Source organism: Symphalangus syndactylus, chromosome 8, assembly GCF_028878055.3.
Source record: "Symphalangus syndactylus isolate Jambi chromosome 8, NHGRI_mSymSyn1-v2.1_pri, whole genome shotgun sequence".
Lineage (NCBI taxonomy): Eukaryota > Metazoa > Chordata > Mammalia > Primates > Hylobatidae > Symphalangus > Symphalangus syndactylus.
This window is the reverse complement of record NC_072430.2, coordinates 25,934,750-25,960,094: the sequence shown is the minus strand read 5'-3', so window position 1 is coordinate 25,960,094 and position 25,345 is coordinate 25,934,750. Positions and strand designations below refer to the sequence as shown.

Sequence of the window (25,345 nt, the reverse complement as noted above, 5' to 3'; positions counted from 1 at the left end):
CTCACTGCAGCCTCGACCTCCTGGGCTCAAGCAATCCTCCTGCCTCAGCCTCCTGAGTAGCTGGGATTACAGACATGCGCCACCATGCTTGGTTGATTTGTAAAATTTTTTTGGTAGAGGTGGGGGTCTCACTATGTTGCCCAGGCGGGTCTCAAACTCCCGAGCTCAAGTGATCCTCCTGCCTTGGCCTCCAAAAAGGCCGAAATTACAGGTATGAGCCATCATGCCCATCAGAGTTTACATCTCAGAAAGATCTACAGGCATTGCATGCCCTGCCCCAACTTTCAGCCTTATGCCTACATGTTGGGAACAGTGCAGGGAAAAGAGCCACATTTGTGGCCTGCTCTAAGCACACTTATATCTCCAACACATCGGAGGTAGTGGTCTGCCTCCCACTTAAAGAACAGAGAGAGAAGGCCAGGCGCAGTGACTCACGTCTGTAATCCCAGCACTTTGGGAGGCCAAGGCAAGTGGATCACCTGAGGTCAGGAGTTCAAGACCAGCCTGGCCAACATGGTGAAACACCATTTATACTAAAAATGCAAAAATTAGCTGGGCATGATGGTGTATGCCTGTAATCTCAGCTACTTGGGAGGCTGAGGTGGGAGAATTGCTAGAACCTGGGAGCCAGGGTTTGCAGTGAGCTGAGATTGTGGCACTCCACTCCAGCCTGGGCGACAGAGAGAGATTCCGTCTCAAAAAAAACAACAAAGAGAGAATGATCCATAAAAGAGCGAGTCTCCAGGCCTGACCCAGATGTCCTACTGTCAGCAAGCAAGAGAAGAAGCAGCAAGAGAATACACTCCTTGAAGTTCCTTCCTAGGGGATGCAGGCATTTTTTGCTTTTGTGTCAACTTGAGAACAGAGATGCCAGCAATGTTTTTCTGTTGTTTTTTTAATAATGTGTCAGAAATATGTGTTTCCACCTTGGGGCCTCTAGATCTTCCATGGCTCGTTGCTAAAGCATCATTCGGGGTTCAGCTTGGCTGTCACTTCTTGGAGTCACTTTCATGGCCCCCAGTCTAATATAGCTTCCCTCTATCCACTCCAGCCCTATTACTGTTCATCTCATCTCCATTCTCTGCTTGAATGGCTTCATAGCATAGACCACTATCCAAAATGATCTTGTTCATTTATGTATTTTCTTCTTTGCTGCTGGTGGTCTTCCTCCTTTGGGAAGTAGGGAGTTTCCCTGTCCTGTTCTTGCTGTGTCCTCAGTGCTTAGCATAGTCTCTGGCACACAGTAGGGCTGGCAATACATGTTGTTGAATGAATGAGGGGTGCTGACTGGGCCAAGGCCTGAGCTCCTGGATGCCCCCCATCTATTCAATTCCAAGCATTAGCAGTTCTCTCCACCATCATCTGTCTCTCTTTTTTTCTCTTCTTTTTCTTTTTTGAGATGGAGTCTTGCTCTGTCACCCGGGCTGGAGTGCAGTGGCCCGATCTCGGCTCACTACAACCTCCACCTCCCGGGTTCAAGAGATTTTCATGCCTCAGCCTCCCGAGTAGCTGGAACTATAGGCACCCACCACCATGCTCGGCTAATTTTTTATATTTTTGGTAGAAATGGGGTTTCACCATGTTGGTCAGGCTGGTCTTGAACTCCTGACCTCAAGTGACCCACCCATCTTGGCCTCCCAAAGTGCTGGGATTACAGGGATGAGCCACCATGCCCAGCCCATCTGTCTCTTATGTATCTCTTCTTCTCCATCTCTCCCACCCCCCAGCACTAACGTTCAAGCCCTAAAGCAATTACAGTGGTAGTAACTGCTCAGTCTGCACCAATCTCTAGCCCACTCTGTCACCAAATGTTCCTCCTGAATCTCACCAGGGTGCTTTCCTCTCTATAATTCTTAGCTTTGGTCTGCTCCACTCCAACCAGTGGACTGACTTCCAGCATGGAGAAGGAGAGAGGCACCCCTGGGGAGATACATTGGACTTGAAGTGGGTGTAAGGATGTGCAGACTGGAAGCAAGGCAATGCCTTCTCCTGCCTGCACTTTTGTTTTGTACTCACAATGTTTATTTTTGTGTGTCAAAATTGTTAAAGCAGAGCCTGAGATTTTGTGTTTATCAAGGGAGGGTAGTGGTGGTGTGATTTTTCAAAGTTAAGAGAGGCTGGGCATGGTGGCTCATGCCTGTAATCCCAGCACTTTGGAAGGGCAAAACAGTAGTATAGGATGGGGATGGCTCCATCTTCCAGGGTGACTGGGGTGAGCATCCTACAGCTCAGAGGCTGCATCCTGCAGGGTGAATCCACCCGTTTCCCCGGCTTCTCCAAACACCTTAGCCTCTTGGTCTTCTACCCTTTGCCCTCTGCAAGAGAGGGAGGAAGGTGTGGTCAGCGTGGACTTTACCCCTGAAGGGCTATTGCTTTAAGGAGTGTTGAGGGTGGGAAGACATCTATTAAGCCAGCTTGGCAAATTCCCCGTCCAGTGTTACAACTCTTTTAGAATTTGTCTAGCAGGTTTTCTGGTCTTTACTGAAAAGCACCAAATAAAAATACAATACAATACCATATAATACAATATATAATACAATACATTCCTCTCCATAAATTCCTCTTCCGGAAAGCCCCCCCCCCCCCACAAAAAAAAAAAAAAAAAATTCCGGCTGGACGCAGCGGCTCACACCTGTAATCTCAGCACTTTGGGAGGCCGAGGTGGGCAGGTCACTTGAGCTCTGGAGTTCAAGACAAGCCTGGGCAACATGGTAAAACCCCGTCTTTACTAAAAACTACAAAACAGCCAGGCGCGGTGGCAGTGCCTGTAATCCCAGCTACTTGGGAGGCTGAGGCAGGAGAATCGCTTGAACCTGGGCGGCAGAGGTTGCAGTGAGCCTAGATCACGCCACTGCATTCCAGCCTGGGCGACAAAAATGAATAAATAAATAAATAAACGAAATAAAAATAAAATGAAAAATAAAAACTTCTGTCCATTTGTCTATTCTCAGAGGGCATATGCCTTTACTTGAACCTGGAAATAATGCAAAAAGTTCTGACAACTGGACAAAGGTCCATAGCCTGTCTGGACAATTCACATGTGCATGTCTGGGGCAGAAGATAGTTGGTATAGAGAGCAAAGACACCCAGGTGCTGTCGTAAGAGATCAGTCTGAGTACAGAGACCCCTGTTCCATCCCTTATGGAGTCCCTTTAATGACTGTATCCGGGAATGAACATACCCAAGTCCCCTGAACACAGACTCTCCTGCCTCAGCCAGGCTGAGCATTTTGGGACACAGCCTTCCTTCAACCCTCCTCTGCTCTAAAACGTCAGTGGCTTTTGACTGCCCCTCAATCATCCTTGCACCTCTAGGGCTCTGTCCTCTGATGTCCTACTCACAGAAATTGACCATGTCTTCCAAATCAAACCCTTGACTCCAGGCAGGCCAACATCTATACTCTAAGATTCCTTGCTCATTCCTGTCTCTACCTACCTGGAGCTCCCTGCCCCTTTAAAAACATGCCTATGCTTCAAGCCAGACTCTTGCTTGGAGCCTTTCCTGATGACTTCAGCCCATGTTAATTTCATGTATTAGCCATAGTACTAATTTAATGCTTGATCTTATGCTGACACATTCTTGACTACTGTACTGGCCTACGGCTGCTCTTCCCAATTACAGAGTGTGCAGGACAGAAACTATCTTCTGCATATTCATATCCACACTCCCCCACCATGGTGCTTAGAATAGTACCAAACTTGTAGTAGGTGTTCAATAAATTCTTGTTAATCATTTGATTTCCATACTGAGTTGAATTGTTTTGGTTTCTTTTAGTGTTGCTGTATGCTAGTGGGTTCTAATCTTCTCAAATATGAAGATCTCCCTATGAGAAAAGTGGTATCTGGAGTATTGGTTAGATTGAGAAGACACATGATGATAAAAGGCTTTTATATGACTTATCTTTTATTCATTCTCAACAGAGACTGCACACATTTGAGAAACAGTAGTGCCTGTATGTGTGGGAGAGAAAGGGTAGCCACTGAGTGCTTGAAAATGCTTGCTGCAGATGTGGTTCATGAACTCCTTGCTGTAACAGTATAATAGAGATCTCATGGCTTCCTGGCCCCAGATTGGGAACCAAAGGAGTATGCAGTTCAACATAATCCTTGCAAGTACCTAATCCAGACATTTCTCTGCAGCTATCCAACCATGGTTGCATTTAAGATATTTTGTGGGCCAAGTGGAGTGCCTCACGCCTGTAATCTCACCATTTTGGGAGGCCGAGGCAGGTGGATCACCTGAGGTCAGGAGTTCAAGACCAGCCTGGACAACATAGTGAAACCCTGTCTCTACTAAAAATACAAAAATTAGCCGGGCATGGTGGCAGGCGCCTATGGTCCCAGCTACTCGGGAGGCTGAGGCAGGAGACTCGCTTGAATCCGGGAGACAAAGGTTGCAGTGAGCCAAGATCGCACCACTGCACTCCATCCTGGGCCACAGAGTGAAACTCAGTCTCAAAAAAAAAAAAAAAAAAAAGATAATTTGTGAAACAAATGAATAGATACAACAGAAAACAAGAGGTTGGAGGAATCTATATGATCGTAATGATTGCATAATGGCTATAATGATGATATAATAATTAATAATATGTTATTGAGTACTAGTTGCTAGGTGCTTTTGGTTGCTTTACCTGTTGTGTATTATTTAACCCTTACAGGTTGTGATGAAGTATCATTGTCCCCATGAGGAAACTGTGAGCAGGGGTGGTTGTGGAAATGGAAATGCAAGTTTTGTATCTGGGTAGATGAGGTACAAAACAGCACCAGCAGAGAAATGAAATGTGGTAGATCCATGAAATGGAATATTATCTAGCTATAAAAAGGAATTGAAGACTGATCCATGCAACAATATGAATGAAGCTCAAAACATGCTAGCTGGGCATGGTGGTTCATGCCTGTAATCCCAGCGCTTTGGGAAGCCAAAGTTGGTAGATTGCTTGAGGCCAAGGTGGGTGGATTGCTTGAGACCAGGAGTTTGAGACCAGCCTGGCCAACATGGCAAAACCCTATCTCTACTAAAAATACAAAAATGAGCCAGTTGTGTCGGTGCATGCCTGTAATCCCAGCTTCTCGGGAGGCTGAGGCATGAGAATTGCTTGAACCCAGGAGACGGAGGTTACAGTGAGCTGAGATCGAGCCACTGCACTCTAGCCTGGATGACAGAGCAACAAAACAAACAAACAAACAAACAGAAAACCGTTATGCTAAGTGAGAGAAGCCAGTCACAAAAGGTCACATCTTGTATGGTTCCATTTACATGAAATGTTCCAAACAGGTGACGCCATAGAGGGAGGAGGCAGATCAGTGGTTGCAGGGACTGGATCTGGGGAATGAGAAGTGACTGCTTAACAGGTATATAGGGTTTCCATGTGGGGTGATGAAAAGTTCTGGAACTAGATAGTGCTGATAGTTGCCCAACGCTATGCAGATACTTAATACCACTAAATTGTACACTTGAAAACAAGTGCATCTTATGTGCATTTTACCACAATTTACAACAAAAGTCAAAAAGAGCAACTACAGGCTGGGCATGGTGGCTCACGCCTGTTATCCCAGCACTTTGGGAGGCTGAGGTGGGTGAATCATGAGGTCAGGAGTTCGAGACCAGCCTGGCCAATATGGTGAAACCCTGTCTCTACTAAAAATACAAAAATTAGCCGGGTGCGGTGGCAGGTGCCTGTAATCCCAGCTACTCAGGAGGCTGAGGTAGGAGAATTGCTTGAAGCCAGGAGGTGGAGGTTGCAGTGAGCCAAGATCGCGCCACTGCACTCTAGCCTGGGCAACCGAGCGAGACTCTGTCTCAAAAAAAAAAAAAAAAAAAAAAAAACACAACTACAGCCCCATGTGGAAACAGGATCCCAGAGGCAGAGGTGACCATGCAGACAGAAGCTGGGAGCCTGTAGACACAGGTGGGAGTGCTTCAGAATGTCTTCAGGCCTGGGCCGAGCGCAATGGCTCTCTCCTGTAATCCCAGCACTTTGGGAGGCTGAGGTCAGGAGTTCAAGACCAGTCTGGCCAACATGGTGAAACCCCATCTCTACTAAAAATACAGAAATTAGCTGGGTGTGGTGATGGGCACCTGTAATCCCAGCTGCTCGGGAGGCTGAGGCAGGAGAATCACTTGAACCCAGGAAGCGAAGGTTGCAGTGAGCCAAGATCTCACCATTGCACCCTAGCCTGGGCGACAAGAGCAAAACTCTGTCTCAAAAAAAAAAAAAAAAAAGTCTTCAGGCCTGGAGTGAGAACTCAAGCCGTGATCTCATGAGACAGGGCTGTCATCAGCCTGTGGACATCTATATTAAGGATATACCACTTTGTAAAAGGATCCAACACAAGCTGTGATGAATGGAACCTGCTCACTCTGGGTCCAGGCATGGGTGATCTAAAGCAGCAGCTGCCCTCCAGCAGCCGGTCACCTCTCCTAGCCACACAAAACTCTAGCCATCTCCTCTGGTCATGAGACAGCACCCATGAGAAATTCCCCCCGCCCCCAAGTTCATTTACCCCTGAAAGCAGACCACGTGCCCACTTGCTTTTCTTCTCAGCAACAGCAGAGCAGGTGTCCTTCCTCGGCGGTCCTGCCTTCTAGAACTGCTTTCCTTCATATCACAAAAACAGTGACTATTGCTGAGAAATTAGTCCACCTGTTCCTGAAGAGCTTCCAGGAGTCATGGTTGGGATATGCTGATTCCTAGGGGCACCAGGAGGGGGAGGAGGCTGGTTCTCAGGGTCGGCAGAGGCTGCCACTCTGCCTGTGCCCTGTCCTTGCCAGGCTCGCTTCCTGCCACAAGGCCAGTGGCTAAGAAGACTAAGGGTGCTTGTCACCGCATCTTTACACGTGAAGGCAAGTGGCTATGACATGCACTCCATGTTCTTTCTTTGGTAAGGGAGCTTTCTTTTCCTAGTAGAGTCAAGCCTCTTAAAAAGAATACACCATAGTTCAATCTGTTTCTTTCATGGATTTCAAAAGAGACGCTTTATTCGGTTCAGAAATGTGGCAACAGCTGGAGAAGCTATTCCCAAGGCAAAGAACAAAGACTTGCAATTATTTATAGTGTGGGATGGGAAGAGAGGAAGATGGAGTGGAAGAAGACTCTGCAAATAGGGGGGAGAAAAATGGCAGCTCTCCTTTATACACCTCTTCAGTGGCACTCTCCATTGGCCCACCCCTCCCTCCCCAGCTTTCCATCTGGGCCCACCTTTCCCCAGAACACATCTTCTATATCTTTGTCATCTAGAACCATCACTACCTCAATCCAAAGCTCACATCTTCAGTGTCCCACTGCACGCAGAGTCCAGCCCCTGCTTTCCAAGGTAAAGTCTTGCTGACCTGAGCCAGATGCTAGTGCCCTTCCACCCGCTTCCAATCCCCTATAATAAGAATTTCACTCATGGCCTCTGGGGATAATGGTATAACTCAAAGGAATGACAAAGATTTCAGATGCTAGTATTTGGTAGTGGGAATGTTTTGAGATAGGTGGGGGTCTTTGTCATCTCCTCACTTTGTATTGCACAAGTGGCCAATTGAACCAGTAGGGAGGCTGGGCGTGGTGGCTCACACCTGTAATCCCAGCACTTTGGGAGGCTGAGGCGGGCAGATCACCTGAGGTCAGGAGTTCAAGACCAACCTGGCCAACATGGCAAAACCCTGTTTCTACTAAAAATACAAAAATTAGCCAGGTGTGGTGACGCGTACCTGTAATCCCAGCTACTTGGGAGGCTGAGGCAGGAGAATCGCTTGAAGCTGGGAGGCAGAGGTTGCAGTGAGCCAAGATTGTGCCACTGCACTCCAGCCTGGGTGACAGAGCGAGACTCCATCTCAGGGCCGGGGGTGGGAAGGAAGAACCAGCAGGGAGATGCATTATTGAAAATTGGGGAGTGAGACCCTCTCACTGGTGACTCCTCCTGGGGCCAAGTCAGTGACAGATGGAGGAGTTTGTACAGCCATACAGGTTGTGACTTTTCTTGAAATTGCCTGGGGACTGACCACAGCACAGTTCTCCAGAGAGGCTTGTCTGCCCTTAGAGTGTCGGGGTCCACACTCACACTTAGGCCCATGTTCAGCTGAGCGCCTTCCCCTGTCCACCCCCCTGGCTTGTTCCTCCAACTTCTGCACCTACCAAGGTTTCAGTGTGTACATTCAGCCTGAGGCTGACCACTCAGCTCACCTGTAGGAACTTTTCTCCCTTGATCCTTCCCAGGGGAGGGAACAAGTTGGCCCACTGAGCGGGAGTGGGTCAGCTGTGGTCAAGAGGCAATTTTACTGAGCTCACACTGGGAAAATTGGAGACATTGCTGGGTTGGCACAGGGCATGCTGCCCATGAAACACTCTCCAAGATTAACTCGTACAATTTCAGATTTCTGTGTCAGCTTAAAAAAATAGCCTTAAATCTATAGAAGCAGAAAATAGATTGGTGGTTGCCTTGGGCTGGAGAAAAAAAGAGATTGGCGTAAATGGGGAGTGACTGCTAACAGGTCTGGGAGTTTCTTTTGGGGTGATGAAAAGTTTTAGGCTGGGGGCAGTGGCTCACGCCTGTAATCCCAGCACTTTAGGAGTTCAAAGCAGGAGGATTGCTTGAGTCCAGGAGTTCAAGACCAGCCTGGGCAATATGGTGAAACCCTGTCTCTACCGAAAAAATGCAAAAATTAGCTGGATGTGGCACGTGCCTGTGGTCCCAACTACTTGGGAGGCTGAGGTGAGAGGGTTGCTTGAGGCCAGGAGGTGGAGGTTGCAGTGAACTGTGATTGCCTCACTGGACCCCAGTTTGGGTGACAGAGCAAGACACTGTCTCAAAAAAAAACAAAAAACAAAAAAACAAAGAAAATGTTTTAAAATTGTGAGGTTGCAAAGTTCCATGAATATGCAAAAAATTATTGAGTTATACACTTTAAATAGGTGAAATGTGTATGTTTGAGAATTAAATCTCAATAAAGCTATTTGTTAAGCCTCATGTTTCCCTCCAAAAACGATTCAACACAGACAGTCCCCACAAGACAGGCTTGTAGACAGCTTGCCCACCCTCACCTTCACCCTGTCTCTCTCTACTTGGCGTTCAAGGACCCCCTCCCGCCCCCCTTTTTTTGAGATGCAGTTTCGCTCTTGTTGCCCAGGCTGGAGTACAATGGCATGATCTTGGCTCACTGCAACCTCCACCTCCTGGGTTCAAGCAATCCTCCTGCTTCAACCTCCCTGGTAGCTGGGATTACAGGCGTGTGCCACCATGCCCAGCTAATTTTGCCTCCTCCTCCAAATGTTAATTACTCATTTGACTCTTCCTACCATGTATGATGTCACTTGTATCCAGTGATGTTTTAGTAAATGTTTAACAACCAGCTTTCTGGAAGAAAAAGAAAAAAAAAAATACTAACTTGTAGCATCTGCCAATGTTCGTAATATAAATATTCCCCACTACAGCCAATGTCAAGCTGTTAACCTGATGGCACTGAATGCAGAGCTAGGAAATGCCCCACAGGCCACCATTATATAGCATTTCTACCATATAGGTGTAAAGGGCCCTAAGAGCAGAGATGATAGTAAAACATCAGAAAATAATTAGGAAGTGGCTGGGCACCATAGTTCATAGCTCATGCCTATAATCCCAGCACTTCAGAAGGCTGAGGCAGGAGGATCACTTGAGCCCAGGAGTTCGAGACCAGCCTGGGCAACATGGTGGGACCTCATCTCTAAAACAAAACCAAAAATTAGCCAAGCATGGTGGTGCGCATCTGTAAGTCCCAGCTACTCAGGAGGCTGAGGTGGGAGGATTGCTTGAGCTTGAGGTCAAGGCTGTAGTGAGCTGTGATGGCACCACTGCACTCCCAGCCTGGGTGACAGAGCGAGACTCTGTCTCAAAAATAAAAAATAAAATAATTAGCAGGTGATGAGCTTTGAGTGTGTATTACCTTTGTTTTTTAATATAACTTACTAAATTATGTTTATATGATTTAATTTCTAATAATGGCTCTATTTAACAACTGGCTCACAAACTTGCCGAAAATTTAACACTCGGCTCCTGCAAGCTTGTGTGAGCCACCTCCAGCCTCAGGATGAGTACCTGCCTCATCCTGACCACTGCTGCAGGCCTGTCCTCTTGCCAAAAAGATGTCATTTCTTAGAAGGCAGACTGGATACTCTATGAGGACAGGGATTGTGTTACCTTGTTGATCATTGAATAACCCATGTGGCCCATGGCCAGCACATCCTGGGTACACTCAGTGCATATTTGTGGAATGAGAGTAAGGGACTTTCCTTGTAAGCACAGCAACAGTTAATGAATGCTTAGCAAGTAACAGGCTCCTATAAATATTGGCTGATTGAATCGTGGAAAATAATGGAATAAAAGAAAATGCATGTAGGTCTTTAGCTTATTTATCTTTATGAGTTAAGTAAAAGATGTCTGTTCTGCTCTGGGCACAGAGCAAGCTCTCTGTGCATTTGGGGTACAGTGTAAGGAGAATGAGAGAAGATGAAGAGCAGAAGAAAGGAGGCTGCTTGATGCAGGAGGTAGCTTTAGAAGAATTAAGGCCAACAAATGGGACTACCTCCTAACCTACTGAAGAGAATAGCAGTTTAAGAAAGGAGGTCACATGGTGTTGGGTCAGAGTTTCCAAACACTTTTAAACAAATGCCCTTCACTGGCCAGGCACGGTGACTCATGCCTGTAATCCCAGTACTTTGGGAGGCCGACGCAGGCAGATCACTTGAGGTCAGGAGCTCGAGACCAGCCTGGCCAACACGGTGAAACCCTGTCTCTACTAAAAATGCAAAAATTAGCCGGGCATGGGAGCATTCACGTGTAGTCCCAGCTACTGGAGAGGCCGAAGTGGGAGGATTGTTTGAGCCCAGGAGGTTGAGGCTGCAGTGAGCTGCAATCGCACCACTGTACTCCAGCCTAGGCGACAGAGACCCAATCTCAAAAAAAAAAATGCCCTTTGCTGATAAGCATAAAAATCTCCCTTCTTTTCTTAGAGATTCTGATCTGTTCCCTTAGGTGAATGTCACCATAGAATGAGAATTATTCCTACTCAGTTCTGGGTATCCCCACCAACCCAGGAGATCTGCAGTTTTATTTAGGAAAGCATAGCATTTTGGGTCAGTTGGGCTGAGAATCAGGCTGTGAAAGTCTGAGCCAGGGCCGGCAGGCAGCACACGTGGTTTCCAGGTCTGCCCTTACCCTTGGACTTGCTGTGCCACCTTGGGCAAGTTGCTACCCCTCCCTAGGTCTCAGTTTCCTCACCTTCAACATCCTCACCTTTAACTAGAAAATTAGATGGTTTCTACAAAATCAGCTGGGCATGGTGGCACATGCCTGTAATCCCAGCTACTCAGGAGGCTGAGGCAGGAGAATCGCTTGAACCCGGGAGGCAGTAGGTTGCGGTGAGCCAAGATCGTGCCATTACACTCCAGCCTGGGCAACAAGAGCGAAACTCCGTCTCAAAAAAAAGAAGAAAAAAAGAAGAAAAGAAAAGAAAATTAGATGGTTTTGAAGTTTCCTCTCAGCTCTAACATTTGATGAGCCCAAGTTCAATATTCATCCTGACCCAGATTTCAAAGATAATGTACTTAAAATATTACAAAATTTGAAAGTGATCAGTTATCTCCTCCGCTTAGAAATGTCATCGCTGGCAGTGCATTGGTGGGTGTTAGGGGCTATTTTGGTGCCTGGGTGTTCAGAAGAGGAGGAAGAGAGGGTGGAGAGATTACCAATTCAGTAACCTCCTCACGACTTTTGAGGCTAAGTCAATGCTTGTCTTGAATGCCTAATCCAAACAGCTGTGAGTTGTGGAGGTGTGTTAAAATGGTGACAAAAATAGCAACTGCTTTCTTTTACTGGGCACCTACTTAGGACCTTGGACTTAACGTGACTTCTGTCTGATTTCCAAAACAACTTTCCAAGGTGTACCATACTCTGATTCCCATTTTACAGGTGAGCATTGACATTACTTGCTCAAGTTTGCAAAGCTGGATGAGGCTGGAATTCAAACTCCAACCTGACAGCATCCCATCTTCTTCCACTGTGGTAATAAGGTGTGGTCCCCAGACCAGCAGCACCAGCCTCCTGGGGAGCTGAGAAATGCTGATTCTTGGGCCTTATCCCTGGTATCTAGGAATCTGTGTTTTAACAAGCTCTCCAGTGAATTCTTTTTTTACAAATTTTATTTTGGCCAGGCACAGTGGCTCATGCCTGTAATCCCAGCACTTTGGGAAGCCGAGGCAGGTGGATCACTTGAGCCCAGGAGTTCAAGACCAGCCTGGCCAACATGGTGAAACCCTGTCTCTACTAAAAATACAAAAATTAGGTGGGCATGGTGGTGCACACCTATAGTCCCAGCTGCTCGGGAGGCTGAAGCAGGAGACTCTCTTGAACTCGTGAGACAGAGGTTGCAGTGAGCCGAGATCATGCTGCTGCACCCCAGCCTGGGCAACAGAGCGAGACTCCATCTCCAAAAAAAAAAAAAAAATTATTTTATTGTGGTAAGAACATTTAACATGAGATCTATCCTCTTAACAAAGTTTTATGGGTGTCAATAAAGATATTCGATAGATCAGTGGGGTAACTATGTTTACATCATTGTTGGCTATAGGTACAACACTGGGCAGAAGATTCTATAGCTTATTCACCTTGCTTAACTGAAACTTCATGCTCCTTGGTTAGGAGCCCACTCTTCACCCTTAGCCCCCTCCCCGACCCCTAGCAACCATCAATCTACTACTGGATTATCTAAATCTGGCTCTTTTAGAAATCTTATATAAGTGGAATCATGCAGTATTTGTCTTTTTCACTTCATTTGAGAGCCCCTGTGTGAGGTTAGGCCACCTCTCGGCGATAGCCTGGCCAGCTGCCACACTGTGGAGATGCTCAGAAAGCAAGCATCCCCGATGCCCTTACAATGATATGACATTTCCACCAGGACATTGGAAGTTGTGCACTCCTTTGCTGCTGGGTCACATCCTAACACTTCAAGGATGTTCCAAATGCCACACAAATCATAAAATTGGCTTATGGACGCATTCTTGAGTCAAGTCAAAGTAAATCATAGCTATGTTAACATCAAGCTATCGTACATTTCTTTCTGGGGAGGACAGGATCTTGCTCTGTTACCCAGGCTGGAATGCAGTGGCACGATCACAGTTCACTGCAGCTTCAAGCAATCCTCCCATATCAGCCTCTAAAGTGGCTGGAACCACAGATGTGTGCCACCATGTCCAGCTAATTTTTTATTTTTTTAGAGATAGGGTCTTACTCTGTTGCTCAGGCTGGTCTCAAACTCCTGGGCTCAAGCAATCCTCCCACCTTGGCCTCCCAAAGTGTTGGAACTAGAGGCATGAACTATGCCTGGCCTTATTGTATATTTCAAAATAGCCAGAAGAGAATAATTCAAATGTTCCTAGCATAAAGAAGAGATAAATATTTAAGGTGATAGATATCCCAATTACCTTGATTTGATTATATGAATGTATCAAATTATCACATGTGCCTCGAAAATATGTATATTATGTATCAATAAATTAAAAACCATAAAAATATTAAATAAGTGAATATAGTTTTAAAAAATAAATCACCAGAGATTTTCTAATTTGACTTTCAGGCTCCAATGAAGTGGTCAGTGTTCAAGGCTTCTGGAATGTCTTACTCTTAAGTTCTCTGTGAGGCAATGGATGAAGTCCAGTATTAGGGTGAATTTAAATCCTTCTCGAGAAAGTGTCCTTTTGTCTCATGTCCAATAGTGAACTTCCCTCGTTTCAAGACGAGCAGATCATAATGTCTAGAATTTTCCACGTTGATTTCCACCTGGTCTCATTGCTCATACCTGCCGCCCCATCCCCCTGCCCCGGGACTGTCGATGGGAGCCAAAAGGAAAGTGGCACTGGGGGTAGAGGCAGGTGTGAATGGCAGAGGAGCAGTGGTGTCCATGGAGAGACTGTGGAATGTCAGCAGACTTTGGTTTTCTTCTTGGTAGGGTAAAATAGGGGCTCACAGGCTCTACAGGGCATGGATATGGGGAACTGCATGTGGTCTAGCAGATTTGTGCATCTGCTTCTGGGGATGGGAGGATGCTGCTGGGACCCCTTCCAGTTTGTGTGTGTGTGTGTGTGTGTTTGAGACTGAGTCTCGCTCTATCACCTAGCAGTGGCGTGATCTCGGTTCACTGCAACCTCTGCCTCCCAGGTTCAAGCAATTCTCCTGCCTCAGCCTCCCAAGTAGCTGGGATTGCAGGTACCCCCCCATCATGACTGGCTAATTTTTGTATTTTTAGTAGAGATGGGATTTCACCATGTTGGCAAGGCTGGTCTCGAACTCCTGACCTCAAATGATCTGCCTGTCTCAGCCTCCCAAGGTGCTGGGATTACAGGTGTGAGCCACCGTGCCCGGCACCCCCTCTGTTCTTGATCTTGAAAGTGCAAAGATACCCCCATGTTTCTCTCAGGCCCAAGGGAGAGCAACTTAATGATTGGTCCTTAATGAGGACCCTGCTCCCGTAGGCTGCCTGGGGAGCTGCTGCCAGTCACCGAGGCTTCATCCACGCACTCCATGCTGCTCCCAGAGCCGATGAAGTTGCCAGGGAAAATTCTCACACCACATGGGCTGGCCTCATTTCAAATTCCTGGCCTCAGACTGCAAATGGGCTATCAACACGGCCTAGCAATCCTTCCCCCTTCTCCTTTTAGCCTGCTTTGCTGCACTCCAAGATAAGAATTCTGTGCCTTTTCCTCCCTCCTCCTCCGTCTCCATCCCAGCTCTGCTGATGACCCTGTCGCAGGCTTCGCTGGGAAAATAGAAGCCAACAGATGGGAGCTCCCTCCTCTCCCCATCACCAAATACACACGCCTTCCTACATCTACTTCTACATAGGGCCTCTCTTCCTTCTCTGATACCAGAGCAAATGTCTCTACTCCTGCAAAGGCAAATCCCGCAACTTGTAGTCTGGATCCCATTTCTTGTCGCCTACCCCAGAAATTCACACCTGCTGTTTCTGTCTTTCTCTCTTTATATATCTCTCTCCTTCAATCAGCAAATCAGCAAACATTCGCTCTCTCCTGTGTCATTGCCATCAACCTACAGCCCTTCTCTGCTCTTATCATATATATAAACACACACACAAACACATATATGAAACACACACACACACATATATATGCACACACATACATGAAAGTTTTAGAACAACATCCCCTTGGCCCCGCCCCCACCTCCAGCTCCCACTTCTGCGCATGTCTGTGGAAGCTTTCTCCTCTCCCTCGTCTGCCATTCCCTCCTCTGCCTACTCCAATTTGGCTTCCGCCCACCACTCTACAGAGCAGTAGTGCTCAACCTAGGATGATTTTGTACCTGGGGACATCTGGCAGTGTTTGAGAACCTGGGGACATTTGGCAGTGTTTGAGAACATTCTTTTTTTTTTTTTTTTTGTTACGGAGTCTCGCTCTGTCGCCCAGGCTGGAGTGCAGTGGCGCGATCTCGGCTCACTGCAAGCTCCGCCTCCCGGGTTCACGCCATTGTCCTGCCTCGGCCTTCCGAGTAGCTGGGACTACAGGAGCCCACCACCACGCCCGGCTAATTTTTTTGTATTTTTAGTAGAGACGGGGTTTCGCCGTGTTAGCCAGGATGGTCTCGATCTCCTGACCTCGTGATCCTCACGTCTCTGCCTCCCAAAGTGCTGGGATTACAGGTGTGAGCCACCACCTCCGGCCGAGAACATTCTTTATTGTCGCGACTGGGGAAGGGTGTTGCTACCAGCATCAAGTGAGCAGAGGCCAGGGATACTGCTGAACATCTCCAATGCATAGGACAGCCCCCCACAACATGGAATTATCTGGCCCCAAATGTCAATAGTGTCGCAGTTGAGAAACCTGGATGTAGGAGCTGCTCTTGTCAAGGTTACCAAGAGCGTCCTTGACGCCAAGTCCGAGAAACGACTTTCCACACTCATCACACCCAGCTCATCTCTCTTGGTTTCCATGATACACTTCTCTCTCCTGGTTTTCCTCTTGTCCAGTGGCCATTCCTTTGTAGGTTCCTCCTCTGCCTGACTCTATCCTGGGCTCTTGGATTTCTCTTTCCTTTGTCTTCCAAATTGGCCTGTCCAGTGGCTTCAGATCATTTCTAAGCTGGCTCTGGAGTCCGACTGCCTGGTTGGAGTCCCAGCTCTCAGCTTCCCCGCTGTTGTCTATAGCCACAATTTCTCCTCTGTGATCTGGCAGCCTCAGTTTTTTCTTCGGTGAAATGGGGGTATAACAGCACTTACTGCATAGAGTTGTGATAACTGAATGAGGAAATCCAAGTACATCTTATGACACAGAGTTTAATTCATATTAGCTGTTATTTTTATTTGTAACTTCTATTACATAAAAATTGCATTACTGGCTGGGCATGGTAGCTCACGCCTATAATCCCAGCACTTTGGGAAGCTGAGGTGGGAGGATCACTTGAGGTCAAGAGTTTGAGACCAGCCTGGCCAACATGTTGAAACCCTGTCTCTACTAGAAATACAAAAATTAGCTGGACATGGTGGTGCATGCCTGTAATCCCCACTACTTAGGAGGCTGAGGCAGGAGAATTGCTTCAACCTGGGAGGCGAAGGTTGCAGTGAGCCAAAATCGCACCACTGCACTCCAGCCTGGGCGGCAGAGTGAGACTCCATCTCATACAAAAAAAGAAAAAAAATTAGCCGGGCGCGGTGGCTCACGCTTGTAATCCCAGCACTTTGGGAGGCCGAGGCGGGCGGATCACGAGGTCAGGAGATCGAGACCACGGTGAAACCCCGTCTCTACTAAAAATACAAAAAATTAGCCGGGCGTGGTGGCGGGCGCCTGTAGTCCCAGCTCCTTGGAAAGGCTGAGGCAGGAGAATGGCGTGAACCCGGGAGGTGGAGCTTGCAGTGAGCCGAGATTGTGCCACTGCACTCCAGCCTGGGCGACAGAGCGAGACTCCGTCTCAAAAAAAAAAAAAAAAAAAAGAAAAAAAAGAAAAAAAATTGCATTGTCGTTTTACTTTTCACCAGACAACTCAAGAACAGGTGCTGAGGACTCACCAGATCACATCGAGACAGGTGTTTAATTCTATTTCATTGAAATGACAGCAAGAACAAGCCACTGGCTGACCATGAGCCCTGTGCCAGGCCTGGTACTAAGTTTTTTTCCTGACGTGCAAAGCAGGATTTCTGCTCCAGAGAGCTTGCCTATGGTGAATAAACAGGAGAGCAACATAGAGGAATACATGGAAAAGTCAGGCAGCTATAATAGGTGCCCAATTATTAAGAGACCAGTAGTTGCCAAATAGCATTCTATGAAACTCATTCTTCAGAGACACTTCAAGGGGCGTCCTCAAACTCTTGAGTTCCAATTTCTGTTTTAAAGTATATTTTAAACTACAGTCAGACTCCTGACTTAACAATAAGGATAAGTTCTGAGAAAGGCATCATTAGGAAATTTCGTCATTGTGCAAACGTCATAGACTGTGCTTACACAAACCTGGGTGGCATAGGCTACTACACATCTAGGCTATATGATATGGTCTATTACTCCTGGGCCACAAACCTGTACAGCATGTGACTGTGTTACAGTTGCTACTGTAAGCAATTGTAACACAGTGATAAGCATTTGTGTACCTAAACATATCTAAACCTAGAAAAGCTACAGTAAAAATATGGCATTATAACCTTATGGGGCCGGGTGCAGTGGCTCACGCCTGTAATCCCAGCGCTTTGGGAGGCTGAGGCGGATGGATCACCTGAGGTCAGGAGTTTGAGACCAGCTTGGCCAACGTGGTGAAACCCCGTTTCTACTAAAAATATAAAAATTAACCCGGCGTGGTGACGTGCGCCTATAATCCTAGCTGCTGGGGAGGCTGAGGCAGGAGAATTGCTTGAACCAGGGAGGTGGAGGTTGCAGTGAGCTGAGATCTGCCATTGCACTGCCGCCTGGGCAACAAGAGAGAAACTCCATTCCCAACCCCCCCAAAAAAAACTTATGGACCACTGTTGTATGTACAGTCTGTCATTAACTGAATTGTCATTATATGGCACATGACTATATCTTAAAACTGTAGTTTAAAAAACTAACTTTGGCCAGGCACAGTAGCTCATGCCTATAATCTCAGCCCTTTGGGAGGCCGAGGCGGGCAGATCATCTGAGGTCAGAAGTTTGAGACCAGCCTGGCCAACATAGTGAAACCCCGTCTCTACTAAAAATACAAAAATTAGCCAGGCATGGTGATTGATGTGCACCTGTAATCCCAGCTACTCGGGAGGCTGAGGCATGAGAATCCCTTGAACCCGGGAAGTGGAGGTTGCAGTGAGCCCAGATTGCGCCACTGCACTCCAGCCTGGGCAACAAAGTGAGACTCTGTCTCAAAAAAAAAAAAAACCTCACTTATGAATGTATTGAAGGTGAAATTTCAAAACAGTGGAGATCATCAACACATTAAGTTCTGTTTCAGGTTAATAGATTTTTGTCCAGGCTGTAATGAAGTGTCTGCTTCCCTCTCTGTTTAGTAAAGGAAAATCTTGATTCACCCAGATAAAAGTTGGAGAGAAACTATTTTTTGAAAGCTTTATTGAGATATAATCCACATGCCGTACAATTCACCCATTTAAAGTTTTGGTTTTTAAACAGTTACAATTTGCAGTTGCTTATCTGAGTGAATCAAGATTCTCTTGAGTTTGTGCAAAGAAAAATGCAAATTTAGAGTGAAATGAGGATGCTAGGAGATGGTGCCTGATGTCCACAAGTGTCCATAGCATCAATTTTCAAATGTTTATGTACAAGCGAGCTAAAACATTTCATTTGGCTGCCTTTCCAAGTAATCATATACATTTGAACATATAATGTTCTTATATGTTCTCATGTCTTATTTCATACTAACTAAAAACCCTTCATTTGGCTAGGTGTGGTGGCTCACACCTATAATCCCAGCACTTTGGCAAGCTGAGGCGGGTGGATCATCTGAGGTCAGGAGTTCGAGACCAGCCTGGCCAACATGGTGAAACCCCGTCTCTACTAAAAATACAAAAATTAGCCGGGGTGGGGGCTCACACCGGTAATCGCAGCTACTTGGGAGGCTAAGTCAGGAGAATCGCTTGAACCCAGGAGGCAGAGGTTGCAGTGAGCTGAGATCGCGCCACTGCACTCCAGCCTGGGCAACAGAGCGAGATTCCATCTCAAAAAAAATAAAAAAATAAAAACTCTTCATTTATCTGCTTGATATATTGAGATTACAGCTAAGAGTGAGTATGAAGAGATTCTGTTTGACACGTGTTTACTGACTCTGTGCCACGTGTCAGGCTCTGTTGGAGGCTCTGGAACTTAGCCATGAACAGGCAGACATGAAGACCTGCTCTTGTGAAGCTTAGATTCCAGCGCAGGGAGACGGAGAATAGCTAGAGAGAAAACAATGGAATGGTATATCAGATGGCGATAAGTGCTGCGAAAACTAAAGCAGGTCCAGAGGGATGAGTAGCTGGCGGGGGTGGGAGACACGAGACAGGGAGCTACTTTATGGAGGGTGCCAGGCCAGGCCTCACTGAGGATGCGGCCTTGGAGCAAAGATGTAAAGGAGATCAGGGAGTGAGCTTTGTGCTTGCCAGGTGCTGCTGCCAAGGAAGCCTGAAGCCCTTGAAAGGCAATAAGAATGAGAGGAGCTCAGAGAAGCGAGAGCAAAGGGAAGGGTTTGTGACGCAGATGAGAGCGGGAAGAGAAAAAGGCTCTGGTGAGCAGGGGAGCGGGGCTGGTCTTCTGTGGGGTGCCGGGGAGAAGGCAGTAGGAGCAAATGTGTGCAGGTGGAAGTGTCTTTGTGGTTTTGGAAACAAGGAGTCGATTGGCTGATTAGCTCAGTGAGGAAGCAATAGGGCCAGGTGGGAGTTGAGCGTACAAGTGTAGGGTCAGCCCCTGTCCTCGTTTAAAATTTTGGTATTGTGTTCATCGTGGAATTTTTGTGTTAACTTTGATTTTAAAAAAATTAGCACTCATATTGGTTACTGAGTTGTTTGGTGCTCCCTTAAACTTTGCACTAGTTTCACCCTAGTTTCAGCCCTTGGAGCAGAGTCTGTGTTGATAAGTTCATAGTCCCTAGAGGAGGGCCGTCTAAGTCTTTAGACTTGACTCTGTGGTCACTGGAAAGGCCCTTGAAGAATCTGTGTGTGTGTGTGTGTGTGTGTGTGTGTGTCAGAGTTTTGCTCTGTCGCCCAGGCTGGAGTGCAGTGGCATGATCTTGGCTCACTGCAACTTCACCTCTCAGGTTCAAGGGATCCTCCTGCCTCAGCCTCCCTAGTAGTTGGGACTACAAGCGGGTGCCACCATGCCCAGCTAATTTTTGTATTTTCAGTAGAGATGAGGTTTCACCATGTTGGCCAGGCTGGTCTTGAGCTCCTGACCTCAGGGGATCTACCCACCTCGGCTTCCCAAAGTGCTGGGATTACAGGCATGAGCCACCATTCCCAGCCCCTTGAAGGATCTTGAGCAAATAAATGATGTAACCAAAATATTGGGGACGATTGGTCTAGAAGCAGTGTGGAGGATGAGGAAAGGGACCAGAGAGCAAGGACCTGTCAGGAAATGGATTGTGATGCCCCAGGCCCACAGTATAGGAACAGGAGGTGTGGGAAGGAAAGCTGGCTGCTCCTTGCCTTTCATGGGTCTTTGCCTGTCTCTAAACCACCCCTAGAATTCATCATTTCCCAAACAACTGAAAAGACACAATGAATGCGGGCCTCATGCCTCTTTCTGTTTTTATTATGACTGATTTGTGCAAAACAGGAAGTGCTGCCGTGACAATGGTATTATTTGTGGCTGAGAAATATACTTTTGAAAACTCTGCAAACCCTGGAACCCTTGCACTGAAGCCTAGTTGTGCTTCTGGAGTCTCCCTGTTGGGTGGGCTCCATTCCAACAGGGGCCATGACTTTCCTCTGCTCCAACAGCAGTGTGGACTCAAGAGCCGCTGTGTTCCTAGGACTGGGGACAAGTTGCTTCACATTTCAAGAAAGGTAGTGAGGGCCTGGCACTGTCGAGGAGAGTGGCTGGCTGGGTGCCACCAGGCACCATGAAGACAGTATGATTTATGAGGAGGTCACAGGAAACCCTCCCTGCCCCAGGCTTTGGTCCTAGATCAACATTTTCATCAGCAGTAGTTAGTGGCTGCAGGCTGCAGGGAACACAGCGGTAACTCCCTGAGGCACAAGTGGGTCAGAACATATGGTGATTGGGTTCTAATGAGGTTCCTCTTCCTGGCTCCCAGATGGCCACCTTATCACTGTGTGTCACAGGGCAGAGAAGGAGAGAAAGGAAGCTCTCTGGGGTCTCTAAAGGTATTGATCCCATCAGACCAGGGCCTCACGCTCATGAGCTCATGTAACCCTAACTACCTCCCAAAAGCCCATCTCCAGAACCCATCACATTGTGGGTTAGAGCTTCAACACAGGAATTTGGAGGGGATATAAACATTCAGTCCATAATATTCCCCATTGTCAGAGCCGACCATGATCTGGAGGCTTCATATCTAATTCAGGTTGAGGAACTTCTTTGGGAAAAACATCCTGAGTTCCTGTTTCTATCGGCTCACTGAATCCCTTCAATTGCCTTCTCTTTTTGAACTTTTAAATAGCTACGATTACTTGGCATACAATAGTTACCTAGGTTTAATTTCTTTTTTTTTTTTCCCCTGGAGGGGGCCTCATTTTAGCTAAGCAACTGCAAACAATAGCTTGATTATACTTCCACATTCTTTTGACACAAGGAATTGCTTCCCTTCCCAAGTACACTGTGACACCAGCTGAATATTATAATATTTCTCTTCCTGAGCAATTTTGCCTGGATCTCACCCACTGAAAAAACCAACTGTAAATATTAATATTTGGCATTCTTTGCACCTCTGGCCATACACACAGTTTAACCTTCTGAGGCTCTGCATCTCATCTTTAAGCCTTAAGAGAAAATGGAAAAGGAAAAGCTAGGGCTTGGTTTCAAGGAATCCTCCGAGCTCTGCTTGGTTTTTCTTTCTTTCTTTTTCTTTTTTTTTGGAGACAGTCTCACTCTGTCACCCAGGCTTGAGTGCAGTGGCGCAATCTCAGTTCACTGCAACCTCCGCCTCCAGGGTTCAAGAGATTCTCATGCCTCAGCCTCCCTAGTAGCTGGGACTACAGGCGCCTGCCACCATGCCCGGATTATTTTTGTATTTTTAGTAGAGATGAGGGTTCTCCATGTTGGCCAGGCTGGTCTCAAACTCCTGATCTGACCTCAAGCGATCTGCGTGCCTCAACCTCCCAAAGTTTTGAGATTACAGGTGTGAGCCACTGTGCCCAGCCAATAGTTTGGGTTTCTAATCAAGTTTTTTCATTGTAGTAAAATATGCATAACGTAAAATTCAATGATTTTTAAGTGTAAAATTTGTTGGCATTAAGTACATTCACAATGGTATGCCACCATCATCACTATCCATCTCCAGAACTTCTTCATTTCGAACAGAAACTCTGTAGCCGTTAAACAGTAACTCCTCGTTCTCCTTCTGCCAGCCCTTGGTAACTGCTGTTCTACTTTTGTCTCTATGAATTTGCCTAACTCCAGGTACTTCATGTAAGTGAGATCGTACAATATTTTTTTGTGTGTCTGGCTGATTTCACTTGGCTTAACGTTTTTGTCTCAGTCTGTTAAGGCTGCTAGAACAAAATACCATTAATAGGGTGGCTTATAAACAACAGAAATTTATTTCTCACTGTTCTGGAGATTGAGAAGTCCAGGATCAAGGTGCTAGTAGATAATATGTTTGGCGAGGGCTCATTTTCTTTTTATTTTTTATGTGTGTGTGTGTGTGTGTGTGTGTATTTTTTTTTTTTTTTTTTTTTTTTGAGACGGAATCTCACTCCATGGCCAGGCTGGAGTGCAGTGGCACCATCTCGGCTCACTGCAAACTCTGCCTTCTGGGTTCAAGCAATTTTCCTGCCTCATCCTCCCAAGTAGCTGGGATTACAAGCGCACATTACCACACCCAGCTAATTTTTGTATTTTTAGTACAGACGGGGTTTCACCATGTTGGCCAGGATGGTCTCAGTCTCCTGACCTTGTGATCCACCCACCTTGGCCTCCCAAAGTGCTGGGATTACAGGCGTGAGTCACTGCGCCCAGCCTTTATTTATATTTTTAAAAACTTACTAGGCTGTCACTCTCAGATCTTAGCGAGGGCCTACTTTCTGATTCATAGATGGTGCCTTCTGGCTGTGTCCTCACAAGGTGGAAGAAACAAAGCAGTTCTTTGGGGCCTCAATGCCATCATTAGGGCTCAACATATAAATGTCAATGTATGAATTTTGGAGGAATACAAACATTCAGACCATATAGCCTTCAAGTTTCATCCATGTTGTAGCATGTATAGGAATTTCATTCCTTTTTGTGGCTGAATTGTATTCCACTGTATGTATGTATCACATGTTGTTTACCTACTCATCTGTTGATAGACACAAGTTGTTTCCACCTTTTGGCTCTTGTCTAATAAAGCTTAACATGGCCTGGCACGGTGGCTCACACCTGTAATCCCAGCACTTTGGAAGCCTGAAGCAGGTGGATCACTGAGGTCGGGAGTTCGAGACCAGCCTGACCAACACGGAGAAACCCCGTCTCTACTAAAAAAAAAAAAAAAAAAATTACAAAATTAGCTGAGTGTGGTGGCACATGCCTGTAATCTCAGCTACTCGGGAGGCTGAGGCAGGAGAATCATTTGAACCCAGGAGGCGAAGGTTGCAGTGAGCCAACATCGCACCATTGCACTCCAGCCTGGGCAACAAGAGCGAAACTCTGTCTCAAAAAAAAAAAGTTTAACATAACAGATGGGATCTCTCTCCTTTGCGAGCCTGGCCTCAGTTTAACAACTACCTTTTGATCAATTCTATTTCATTCTCTGGAAACATGACACCATGACACCAAACAGAGCAACTTAGACAGCAGGGCTCTGCAGGAAAGCTGGGGCTGGAGAACACACATGATGGGTAGCTGTGGTCATTATGGACCTTCGCAGAGCGATGCCTGAGGGTCCAGCAGGTCAGAGATGGCACCCTGGGTGGGTGAGGCTGCATGACATGGGGTTTTTGATTCTATAATAAAAGAGATCTTTCACTTTTCACTTTAACCTGTTCATTTATTCATTCATTCACTCACTCACTCCAACATTATTGAACACTTCCAAAAAAAAAAAAAAAAGAACAAGATGCATGATAACAAAAGAGAAAAAGAAGCAAAACCAAAAAACCAAAACCAAAATAAACGAATTAAAAAAAAATAGGCCAGGAGCAGTGGCTCACGCCTGTAATCCCAGCACTTTGGGAGGCCGAGGCGGGCGGATCACGAGGTCAGGAGATCGAGACCATCCTGGCTAACATGGTGAAACCCCGTTTCTACTAAAAATACAAAAAATTAGCCGGGTGTGGTGGCACTCAGGAGGCTGAGGCAGAATGGCGTGAACCCAGGAGGCGGAGATTGCAGTGAGCCAAGATCGCACCACTGCTCCCAGCCTGGGCAACAGAGTGAGACTCCATCTAGGAAAAAAAAAAAAAAAAAATAGGCTGGGGGCGATGGCTCATGCCTGTAATCCCAGCACTTTGGGAGGCTGAGGCAGGCGGATCACAAGGGCAGGGGTTCGAGACCAGCCCAGCCAGCATGGTGAAACCCCGTCTCTACTAAAAATACAAAAATTAGCTGGGTGTGGTGGCGCACACCTGTAGTCCCAGCTACTGGGGAGGCTGAGGCAGAAGAATCACTTGAACCTGGGAGGCAGAGGTTGCAGTGAACAGAGATTGCGCCACTGCACTCCAGCCTGGGTGACAGAGCAAGACTCTGTCTCAAAATAACAACAACAGCAAAAGTTATACATGAATTTTCAACTGCATGAGGTTTGGTGCTCCACATTGTCCAAGGGTCAATTGTACGGGGTCCAAAGGTATAAGTCCTGATGGCTTTGCAGCAGGGGAAAAACAGATCAGGAGAAAATCATGGTCATAGTCACCATCTTTTGAGCACTTTCTAAGTGCTGATACTGTTCTAGTGCGTAATGCTTATTATCTCAGTCGATCGTCAGAGCAGCCAAGCAAGATAAGTGAGGAGGAAACAGGCCTAGAAACTTACCAAGACCTCTAAATGTGGGTGGCTGAATGCAGATCCAAGCTCAAAACATCACCCTTGCTATTCACAGCGTGTCCCACGGACCAGCAGCTGCATCTTGTGGGAGCTTTTTAGAAATGCAGAATCTCTGCCTGACTCCAGATCTTCTGGATCAAGCCTGCACTTTCACAGGATCCCCTAGTGATCCCAGTGCACACTGAAGTTTGAACAGCACAGATGGCGATTCGCCAGATCGGCTGCACA

At 46.7% G+C, this 25,345-nt stretch overlaps 1 protein-coding gene and 1 non-coding gene across 5 annotated transcripts in view; both read left to right on the top strand.

Annotated features, from left to right (window-relative positions):
- Positions 1-25,345, top strand: part of DGLUCY (D-glutamate cyclase) — a 158,313-nt gene that overhangs the window by 22,674 nt on the left and 110,294 nt on the right. The window lies entirely within an intron of this gene.
- LOC129488960 (U7 small nuclear RNA) lies at positions 2,433-2,494 on the top strand. Its single transcript, XR_008659795.1, has one exon. It is a non-coding gene; the product is annotated as a U7 small nuclear RNA (small nuclear RNA).